The following is a 12003-nucleotide window of genomic DNA, read 5'->3' on the forward strand; positions in this document are numbered from 1 at the left end:
CCAAATGTCCTGTGGGACCCACGAATGCAGGAACGCCTCCTCCTCCAGACAGATTGATTTGTCTGAAGGAACCCCACTCTCTCAGGCCACTGTCTTATATGCTTCCTGATATAAAAAGATCAGGAAAACAGGTTTTTCCTTGAGACAAATGGGCGTGGATTATGAAAATGTTATGTAAGATTAGTCAAATGCTACACGGTTTCCTGCAGGACCTGTCCAGGCACACAGCTTTCAGACAGTTCAGGAGAAGAACTTCTTTTGCAGGCAGATCAGGGTCAGTGGAGGGGGCTGCGACATTCAACTTCTTTAGGGGGTAGACTCTGCTTGTCCCCTGAGCTCTGCTCTAACTGCAGCAGGTAAGACTGTTGATCAAGAACTTTTCTTTGTGCATTGGAACCTAAATGTCCTCCCTATCACTGAAAGAAGAGACGCAGAAAGTCGGCTTCCTTTCTCCTTCTTCCTATGTGTTAGAATCTTTTGACTGGAACTGCGTTAACAGGCTTGGGTTGAAAGCAGGTGAACCTGATGAGACTGCAGTTAGAAACAATAGAATGATGTTAAATGCCACAGGTGTAAAGGGGTTGAAGATTCACTGAGGAAGAGCCAGAAGAAGGAGTATTAAGTCTGAGTTCCTTTGGATCAAAAATAGGACTAACCTAGAGTTGTAGCTAAGAACTGACAAATGAATAGAGTGGTCATGAAAGCTCGCTGATTCCAGGGAAGTAGAACGTGAGAGAGAGAGAGAGAGCTGAGAGAGAGGGAGCCCAGGAGGTAAAGGGGTCCCTGATACCGTGGTGCTCCACTTCCGATTTCCAGATGGTATTCTTGTGTGAGGATTTCATTTAGAACAATGTTCGGAATGCTGTAGTCAGAATGGTATTTTGTCACTCTGCTGTTAACAGACATTAAGTTGTTAATTAATGAAGCATGCTAAATACCAGTGAAATTGTATGTTCCAATCAAACAATAGAACGTTTACACTTTTCTATTTATAAATCAACATATATAGACACAATTGCTTTTAGTATATATGTGCACATATATACATATGTGTGTGTCTACAACCCTATATCATAAAAACAGTTGTATTTTCAGCCAATACCTTTCTTAAGTCAGCACAGGGCTCCCTCCCACTTCTCTTGGTCCTGATGTGAGGTTGGTCCATTTCAGTCACCACCACTGGGAACTGTCAGGAGAGAGACAGGTGAGGGAACTTGAGAGAGACAGCTCAAGTAATTATCTACTGGTGTTTAATGATACGCAGCTTAATAATTTTACCAGACCACTTCCCCAACTCCTCCAAGATAAGAGATCAAGAATTGAGGAAGTTCAGGGAAAAGGAGTTTTTAAGGGAATTGTAAGGTTGCTTTTGCATTCCTTTTCAGTACTTCTCCACTGAAAAATACATGGAGTGACAAACCCAATGAGGGAAACACTGTTTTCTGCAGTAAAAGTAAAGGGAGACAAATTATGGTGTGTCAATACAATGGACTACTATTTGGCCACTAAAAAATAAGTCAGATCTATGTAGCATGATGTCCAGATGTTTAAGTGAAAAATCTTGGAGGACAGTGATTGGAAACACTTTTTATAATAACTACATCACAAGACTGAGAAGGTGGGGAAAAGTTCTCACTTCATTTTATATATATTACAATGTTTAAAATGTTTGCAGTGAGCCACCTGATACATTTCTTTTATAAAGAAAGAATGACAGAGGGAGGGAATGTGAATGAGGAATTAGAAAAGAGAAAGAAGGAATCAGGCATACATCCTGAGAAAGTAATCAAGGTGTGAAGCTCTTTGGTGGGTGGGGCTAATAATGAGTCACTCTTCTATGTTAGAAGATGACAAATACATTGTGTTAAGAAAAGAAATCATCTATATATTTTGAATCATCCTTAATAAATTATGGTGCTAATAATATACTAAGTTTCCTAATTAAATACTGAACTTTTGGCAGATTTAATATTAGTAATGGGGATATCAGAGAAGGTAGAGGAGTATACTTGGGAACCTAGTTTAATTTTAAAAAAAGAAAAAAAAGAGCTGGACCCCCAGAGCCATAAAGCATACCGAACAACTGGACAAGTTTCAGAGAATCACAGAGACAAAGGTTGGACCTTGAGAGGGAGGGGCCAGGAGATTACCAACAAAACCCTTTAAAACATTATATTTTATAGGGATCATAATATTTCATCACCTGAGTGTCTTATTGGACATTTAGGTAGTTGTTCAAAGATTTTTTAGGCATGTGTTTGTAGATTCTAGAAAATAAATATTGAACATATTTTCAGAGAAGAGAATTAACACATCAAACCTGAGACTCATGTAAAAAACCCACCCAAATTATATGATCTTATTTGTTTTCTACTTATTTATTCCTATTAAGTCGATGAAATTCTATCATGACTCTTATTATGTAATTTAGGACACCCTGGATATCCTTCAACCATCACAGAAATCTCCAGGATAGTGGGGTGTAGAACAAGGGTGGTAGAAAATGTGGCTGAATTAAGATGGCAAAACTCAGAAAAAGAAAGCAGCTCACACTCTAAGTGACACAGATAATAGGTGGTGGAGCCAGATTTAAATCTAAATCTGTCCCAACAAAGCTATACTCTTGAGAAAAAACAAATTTTGTCTGAATACAGAAATATTACATGCATATGTAGCTGTAATTAGAGCCTCAAGTATCCATTTACACTTTCTAAAGGGCAATCTTTGTAGAACCTCCAAAGTTGTGACTTCTCTGTGGCAAGATGTGACTGGTACAAAGGTGCCTAATTTAGAGGTTGCTGTGAAAATAGGGTTGCACACAAAAGGTGACCACTGTGCTGGATAATGGGAGAAAGGTAGATATAGGGTAGACAAGATAATGGCCCCTATACCAAAGGTGTCCATATGTTACCTTATGTTTCAAAAGGGACTTTGTAGATATGATCATGTTAAGGGTCTTGAGATGGAGAGATTATCCTGGATCGTCTGGGTGGGTCTGGTGTGATCACGGGTCCTTATCAGAGGGAGGCAGGAGAGTCAGAGTTAGAGAAGGAAAGTGTCCCTGTCAGAAAGAGAGCTGCAGAAGCTACATGACTGGCTTTCAAGATGGAGGAAGGGACCACAAGCCAAGGAACATGGGCAACCTCTGGAAGCTGGAGAAGACAAGGAAACAAGTTCTTTCTCAGACCCCTGAGAAAGGAATTTTCAGTGAGATCCATTTTGGACTTCTGACCTCCAGAACTGTAAGATAATCAATCTGTGTCATCTTAAGCTACTAAATTTGTGGCAATTTGTTACAGATCAATAGGAAAATAATACAAACTGTAATAGGTTCTTCTAGGTGAACTTGATGTTTCAAGAGATTAGGGTCAGTGGGAACAGGAGTGGGATAGCAGGAGAATGTTGCTGGTGAAGAGATGGCAGAATTGCTGATGTTAGAAGGTCCTTGGAGGCTGACTTTGAGATGTGTAAATGGTGAATTGTGCTTTTTCACCATTCTTCCTTAATCTCAGGACCCAGGAAAAGCAGCATGATTAGAATGGCACACATATAACAATGTTCTCATTTCTCATGTACATTTTCTGCATATTGTAGGAATTTTTTTTCTCTAAGGTGTAAATAATTATCCTTGTTTAATCTTTCCATATTTTAATCATTCTGATTTGTTCAGACCTTTGAAAATTTTCAAGGACAAACTTAACCACAAATAATAAATTATTTAAAGCCCACAGAAAAAAGCTTTCTGAACCAATCCCCACAGAGCAGACATTTCCTGAATCTCAATCTTCCATCATCCAGAAGATGCAAAAGAAGTTGGGCAAGTCACATAATCTCCCTGGAGTTACTATTTTGTGAAATTATGCCTAATTCATTGAGACGGACAGAGAATCTTGAATCTTAGAGCTGGCAGTAGCCCAGATTTCTCATTTGACATCTGAGCAAACTGGAGCAATTACTTGTCCAAGATTTCACACTGCATTGCCCTCTGCCCCTGCCCCCCAAATGCACAATACACCAGGCTCTGCACAAGATAATAGGGATGCAGGAGTGAGAGATATTTTTTATTTTTGTCCTGAAGAATTTTATAATCTAGGAAGGAAGACAGCCAAATAGCATAAATATATGAAATGGTTTCTTATAAATACAAAGACAGAGGTAAGCATGGGGTATTGGTTGGGTTTGGAGGAGGGACACATAGCCCAGACAGGCAGCATTCATCATGAATACTTACTGATGTTAAAAATAAGAGCTTCTAGTAACTTATTTTTATTTAAAAAATAATTGTGTTCTTGGTCAATAGTTTTAAAATACTGTCAAATAAAATGAAGAAAATAAAAGAAGATAATAAAAGGAAATAATAAAATTATCCATAATCATATCATCCAGAGACAGCTACTCTTAACATTGGCTATTTATCTTCATATAGTGATATTAACTTCACTGCATTGATATATACACACAATCACGCATACATGTATATATTTTCAATCTCTCAAAATATATGTAATATTAGTGGATATACATATATGTATATATATCCTGCTGCTATTTGCCACTTAGCACACACTATCACGAATGATCTTACTTTATAATCACTGACTCTGAGTTGGAGTGGATGTACTAAATACCATCTAATGAACCACCAAAAATTCTCCTACTTTTATTTTTGAATAGTTTTAGATTTATGGAAAAATTACAAAGGTAGTACAGAGAGTTCCTCATATTCACTTTCCCACATTACTGGTAACTTACATTGGTGTGGTACATTTATTACAATTAATGAACCAGTATTGATTCGGGATTTCTGCTGTTCTTATGATTAGACTGGCATTATAGGGGTAGGGCAGGAAGATCCCAGAGGTAAAGTGATATTCTCATCTTATTATGTCAAGGGTACATTCTACCAGCATGACATCACTCTTGATGTTAACCTTGAGAACCTGGCTCAGGGGGTGATTGTTAGGTTTCTCCGAAGTAAAGTTACTTTTTCTCCTCTCTTTCAAGGCAGTATTCTTTGGAAGAAAGTCACTATGCATAGCCCACACCCAAGGAGTGGGAAGTTAGAGGGTGGAATACACACATAAATTATTTGTAATTCTCCTGCACAGGAGATTTGTCTACTCTCCCACAATTATTTACTTATTCAATCATTTATTTATATCCATATGGATTCATGGATATTTATTTTAAATTTTGGATTATAATCCAATACTGCTTTATTTATTGTATACTGAAATTGTACCAGCTCTAGCCATGAAGAGCTTTTTCAGCTGGTGTTTGTATCTCTTTGACATACCACATAAGCTTGTGTGTGTGTGTGTGTGTGTGTGTGTGTGTGTGTTTTCAGCACTTCCTTATCTTCTGGCAGTATAAGATGCTGCAAGTCCCTCTTTTGTATTTCCTGTGCTAGTCCTAGAATCAGCCATCTCTCAAGGACCATTGGTTCCTTTTTATTGGAGAATGGAATTAGACACCAAGATCTGGATACTAGACATGCTTATTACTAGTGGGCTATTTCACTTCTAGGCCCTCTCAGCTGACAGAGGGAAGCAGTATATATGTGCATGCTAACCCATGTATGTGTATCAACACATCTATAAATATGTCCATATGTAAACATTGCACCTATATTAAGTTAATGATGAGTTGATGTTGATGTCCCCAGATCTACTCCACTGTTATCACCTAGATCATTCTAGCTTCTTCTCCTTTCTTATTTGTAAATTTCCACTCTACTGTGAGAAACTTAACTTCCACATTACATTTATACCTTTTCCCTTTTATTCTCAGTTAGCTTGGCTAGAAATTTGTCTATTCTATTGATCTTTTCAAAGAATGAGTTTTTGGTTTCATTTATTTTTCTCTATTGTTTTCCTCCTTTGAATTTTATTGATTTTTGGTCTCATTTTTATTATTTCTTTTCTTTTCTTCTGCTTGCTTTAGGCTTATGCTGCTCTTTTTTCCTCTCATTTCCTAAAGTAGAGAAACTTACATTGTAGATTTTAGATCTTCATTCTTTTCTAAAATATGCACTTAATGCTGCAAATTTCCTTCTAACACTGCTTTGCTGCTCCTTACAAATTTGATGAGGTGTGTGTTCATTTTCACTTAGTTGAAAGTATTTTAAAATTTATCTTGAGATTTCTTCTTTTACCAATGTGTTATTTAGAATTGTTATTTAATCTCCAAACATTTTGAGGTTTTTCCAGGTTTCTTTTTTTCTGTAATTGATTTCTAGTTTGAGTCCACTATGGCATGAGAACATACTTTGTGTGATTTCTACTATTGTAAATTCATTGAGGTGTATTTTATGGACCAGAATATGGTCTATCTTGTTGAATATTCCATGTGGCCTTGAGAAGAGTATATTCTGTTATAGTTGGATGAAGTTCTTAATAAATATCATGTTGATCAAGTTGGTTAATAGAGCTGTTCAGGTATTCAATAACCTTTCTGATTTTCTGCCTGCTTTGTGTATTAATTACAGAAAAGGGATATTGAAGTTTTCAACTATAATGTGAATTTGTCTATTTCTCCTTGAAGCTCTGTCAGTTTTCATATCATATATTTTGACATTCTTGTGTTAGTATACACAGTTAAGATTGTTATATCTTCTTGGAGAATTTATACCTATATCATTACATAATGTCCATCTTTTTCCCTAGTAATATCCCATGTTCTGAAGTCAGCTTTGTTTGGAATGAATATAGCTAGTTCAGCTTTCTTTCAATTAGTGTTAGCATGGGGTATCTGTTTCCATCCCTTTTACCCTTGAGTACCCAAAACAATGTGTAAATGAGATGAGTCCACTCATTGTTTTTATGAAAATTTTCTGGATATTTGTTACTCTCCCATCCAACCAAATATGTGTTGACTTGGTAAAGAAAAGGGAAAATTCAATGCCATTTCCTATATTACTGTGTCAAGTCAATTCAGTTCAGTTTACATTTATTGAGCAGTTATTTATTTCCTGTTATTTATTCCCTTTATTACCAACATAAATGTGAACCCCGTCCATCTCCCTGGAGTGCCCCAGAAAGCTTCCCCAAGCACCATTCATTTGCATTCAGAAAACATTTTATGCCTCAGTTACAGTGATGAGCAATTCACAGCAGATGCAGCTATTCTGAGTTGTGACTGCGGTCCCATTTCAGGATTAAAGATTAGAGAGCTGTCTCCATTTTGTTACTTTTCTGTATGGTCAGATTTAACATATTCATTGTTAAAAAGCGATTTCATTTGTCTTATTGACTTTCATCTATTCCGCACAGTGGGTAATCTAAGTCATAAGAATGTACATTTTCCCCCGTGGGGATCAGTGAAATAAGGCAATAAAGATGGGGTTTTTTTTTTGCCAGTGATAATGCAGCCCATAAACTTTAAAAATATATCTTGAATTTCCCTGCTTCTAAAAAAACTATTCACCTATCGTCTGTTATCTTAGATTATTTTACGTGGTATTATAAAATTTTGTTTATGACTCTACCCTTAAATGAGAGCTCCATAATTCAGAGAAAATATCTTATTTTTGTATCTATAGTACTTACAAGAATGCTAGCCCAGAGATGCTGCACAATAAACACTTGTTGAAATGAAATTAAAATGAATAACATTCAAGTTCAGATTTGAAATCCTGCCCAGATTTCATTACTGAGCTCCAGACCTATGTATGCAAACTACTTGCCCAATTGTTATTATTGTTGTCATCATTATATATACAATCACAACACATCTCATGATGGTCGTCTTAAGTGTAAGGGCCACTTCTCACGCATTACTGCAGTCATTTTTGCAATATCTCTGTGAAAGGAGCATCCATAAAATAAGTATTACATTTTCCTGGGGATAATATTGAGTCTCAGAAATGGAGACCTTCCCAATGCCTTGCAGATAGTAAGTACTGGAGCCAGAGCTGGAACTAAGCACTCATGGCTCTAAGTCCTAAGCAATTTGTGCATTCCCTTTATCCAATACAGCATTTTAAATCTCAACACTTTTGATATTTGGGACTGGAAAATTCTTTGCTGGTGGGAGAGGGTGGCTGCTTTCTCCATTACAGTGTGTTCAGCAGTTTGCTGGGCCTCTACTCAATAGATATTGGTTGTATCCTCCATCCACTGTGACAACCAAAAAGGTCTCCAGACATTGCAAAAGGGCCCTTTGGGGGCAAAATCAGCTCCAGTCTTGAATCACTGGTTAGTGGGAGGTGCTCTGGGAACAAACATAAGTAAAATGAAGGTAAAATAGGGGGAGTCTCCACGTAGTGGAGGCAGCATTTGATTGGATCTTTTCTGTAGGAAGATTGAATTGACCTAGCAGGATTTATTGTGATGAGAATGAATATCAAGTATTTGTTGAGCATGCACAATGTGTCAAATTTAACTCTAAGGGTTAGAATATAATAAGCATTGTTAAATGTCTTCTTAAAATGAAACACAATCTTAATGTCTATCTGGTGGAACGTAAAAGCTATTTGGGGGTCACTTAATCTCATGATAAGCATTTAGCATCTAGATTTATCATATTATCTGCTAAAGATTACTAAGGAAAGAATTGCCTCCCATTTATTTTTGTAGCTTGCTAACCTATCAATCAGTCCCAAGCATCATTTAATTGTACTGTACATTGAGATTGTACTTTCTAGAAGTTTCTGGCTCATTGGGAATGTGAAAAAAATAAATACTGAGCTTGAGTGTCTGCATAAACGTGGAAGGAAGGGAAGGTTACCTGAGCTCTTGTTCTGTTTAGCCAGGGCTCTTGAATCTGCTTGGAAACTCTCTCAATAAGCATAACAACTGTACCCTGAGTTAGTGTGGTGGGCCCAGAACAACAGGGCTAAATTTATTTCCCTTCTTTTCAGAATCACTGGAAAACTGAAAGATTGTGACACCCCTGCAAAAATAAGCTCTCCTTCCCTGAACAAGCCAGTTGGAAAATGTATAGGAGCTATTGGTACACTCTGTTTTGAACTCTGAGAAGATACATAATTGTTAAGAATATGGATTTGGGAGTCAGGTAAGTCTAGCTTTGCCTGACTCCTGGCTCTATCCATTATGACACGTGTGACTGGGGACAAGTCATTTAATATTTACAAACCTGAGTTTCTTCATCCAGAAGATGGAGGTGGAATAACTTTCACCAAAGTTTCCTGGGAGAATCAAGTAATAAAATGTTGTAAAATTTTTAGTGTGCGGTTTGGCACGAGTCAACAGCAAATGGTGGCTATCATTACCATTTCTTTATCTTATTTTTGTCACCACTGTTAAGTGCAGAATTCCTGTATAGGAAGGACTTGATTGAAATAAGAGTGCACCCAATTTGACTTGTGTTGTCCTAATCCTTTTTGTAAGATGGGAAACACTTGAATAGGTTTTAATAAAGAATGTGGGTCTGATGGAGATTCTGGGAAGGCTGACGCTCTCCCCCTTCCCCAGACTCACCCTCTGAACATGAAAACCACCACTATCATCGTGGTGGTAAAGAGATGGGGAGAATCCTAAGAGACGAGGGAAAGCTCCCAGAACAGGTTTAGGGCCAGCGTTTAGGGCTACTGAAATCCTGCTCACAGAGGCTAGAGCTCTTCAGAGGAACTCACCAGCTGTCATGGGGGACAGGGAAGATTTGATGAAGCTCCTTCCCCACATTCCCCTTGACGACAACCTCAGCACTTCTCTTTTGCATATTGGGGTTCCTCTTTGTTTGAAGTTAAATATAATTTGAAATGTACATGGTCTTTGCCATCATTTCAAACTCTGATGCAGCTTATTAAATAAAGAATATTGTTGAAGGCATGACTCAAGAATAGAACAACTTTAAGTGGTGCTTTAGCATTATGTCCTTACAAGGATATATACTGTATGTGACTGTATGTGACTGTGGAATTTAATTTTTAAAAATAAGGTTGATAATATGCTTATTTACCTTTATAAAGCAAAATTGTCTTATCTTCCAACTGAAATACTTCATAGATACTGCAATCCCAGGGAGGCTAGGTCTGACATTTAGGTCCCTTTCTTTATGAGTTTGGGATATGTGTGTATATTTACGTTTTCTACCTCTGTACTTTCTGCTTAGAAATTCCTGCAAATTGAATCTCTCCACCTGGAATATCAAGTTCTACTGTCCTCATTTCCAGTGATGGTTTGCAATGCAAATCATCATGTTGGTAACACCCAGTACCATAACCATGGCAACCAAATGAAAACAAGTTTTACTTCCTCAACAAAGTACTTTCCAGCCCTGCATTCAGACCTGATGCTACTGCCAACAGGTTAAAGGGCATTAAAGGAACAGCAAGAGGGTTCATATAAATAAAAACACAACCAGAACCACCGTACTCATCTTCCCATGCTCCTCTGAGCCCAGGACCTGTCACTGATAACTCCCGCCATTTCTAACTACATGCTTACCGCTTGCTCTCTTTAAAGGGTGAGTAGAGAGAATCACTGTGTATCCTTATCCCCAACTTGACCACGAAGTTTGGCAAGCAGACTGCCCTGGCTTTCTATGACTAACTTCCAAATGGAGCAGATAGGAAGAAACCCGAGTCCCTGTTCAGTGGTGACAAGGGCATTTTAGTGGAGCAGATACAATATCAGCTCAAGGAGACAGGGAGGCAACCAAGACCTCTCCAAACACATTTTAAGCAAGTTGCAGAAAGTTACACAGGCCACTTCTCTGCTGGGACTCCTTTCTTCTGGTATAGTAACCCTTACAATTTGTTTGTTTCCTGCCTGGGGAGAAGGGGTATTAGTTCTCTGCTCTCATTTCCTCTCAGCTGGAATGAAAGGGCCACTGTGGCCTGTTCTGAGATTTCTTTACCTTTAGCTGTGTGACCAGGTGATTCCTAAGAAGAAAGACTCTTAGCGATAACCTAAGTGTCTTTTGTCATGGGTTCTGGCCTGGACAATTTCTGCACCCCATGACTACCTGCGTGGCTGTCATTAACATGGAAAGCTCTAAAACACAGGGGATGGGAATGCTCTAGGTTCAAAACTTTAGTGTATTTCTCCTATATTGTGAGTAATTTGAAGCAAGGTTCTGAGGTGAGATACAGAAAATTATGTTCCCCTTCCTTTTGTAACCATTCTTCGTATCTTGGGACTCCTGTGTCATTTTCACTGATTTTTTTCCTTACTTTTTCTTATTCATTAAGGTGAAGCGAAAGAGTTAAACTCCTTGGTTTTTAACTAATTAGTAAATCCACTAAATATGAAAACTGAGCTTAGTGTGTTGGGGCTATGTGGGTTTTTTGGTATAGATGGAGCCTGATGTAGAAGTGAAAACTTCTCCTTTTGAAAGGGTGGAGAAAACTGATTCCATGATAGGCTTGCCAGTTAATACAAGACAACCAGTTACATTTACATTTTAGATAAACAGCTACTTTTTTTTGGTAAAAACATGTCCTAAATAATCCATGGGCCATACTTAGGCTAAAAACTATTTGTTTGTGATCTGAAATTCAAATGTAACTGAACATTCTCTATTTTTAGTTGCTAAACCAGACAACTTGATTCAGTGATAAAAACTGAAGAAAGTTGTAAGAGGATAAAAGAGCATCCATTTTCCTCACTCTAAACCTTTCGCTACGACATTCCATTGAAAAATCACCTAATTACCATTGTCTTATTATATCATATTAGGAAATGATTTAATACTGGGGCTGAAACCTTAAAAGGAGGAAGCCATCGTCAAAATAATCATAATGAGTCTAGAGTTCATGCTATTTGCTTTATAATAGCACAGAAGACTTTTTTCTATGAGTTTCCCAACTAGATATTGAAAACGATTATGACCATGATTATGTGTAGGATTTGTGTTTGTTTCATAGTTAAGACACCAGAGCTGAGTGCTACCTTAATAGCCTTGTTCAGAGCTTCTCTACTAGTGTGTCCAGCTGGGTGACCAGTGCTGGGAAATAGTCATCCCCTTGTCTCTTGGGGCTGCTCGGCAGGGCAGGGCTGGGAAACCTCAGGGCTGGCCACCTCCCAGAGCAGCCTCCTC

At 37.9% G+C, this 12003-nt stretch overlaps 1 protein-coding gene across 2 annotated transcripts in view; it reads left to right on the forward strand.

The window, feature by feature from the left end:
- Positions 1–223: 223 nt before the first annotated feature.
- Positions 224–12003, forward strand: part of ITPRID1 (ITPR interacting domain containing 1) — a 118114-nt gene continuing 106334 nt past the window's right edge. For both annotated transcript variants that reach the window (XM_036897509.2, XM_057504642.1), the window contains exon 1: positions 224–356. The gene's annotated coding sequence lies outside the window, so the exon portion shown is untranslated. The remainder of the gene's footprint in view (positions 357–12003) is intronic.

The sequence above is a fragment of the Manis pentadactyla genome, chromosome 7 (assembly GCF_030020395.1).
Source record: "Manis pentadactyla isolate mManPen7 chromosome 7, mManPen7.hap1, whole genome shotgun sequence".
Classification (NCBI taxonomy): Eukaryota; Metazoa; Chordata; class Mammalia; order Pholidota; family Manidae; genus Manis; species Manis pentadactyla.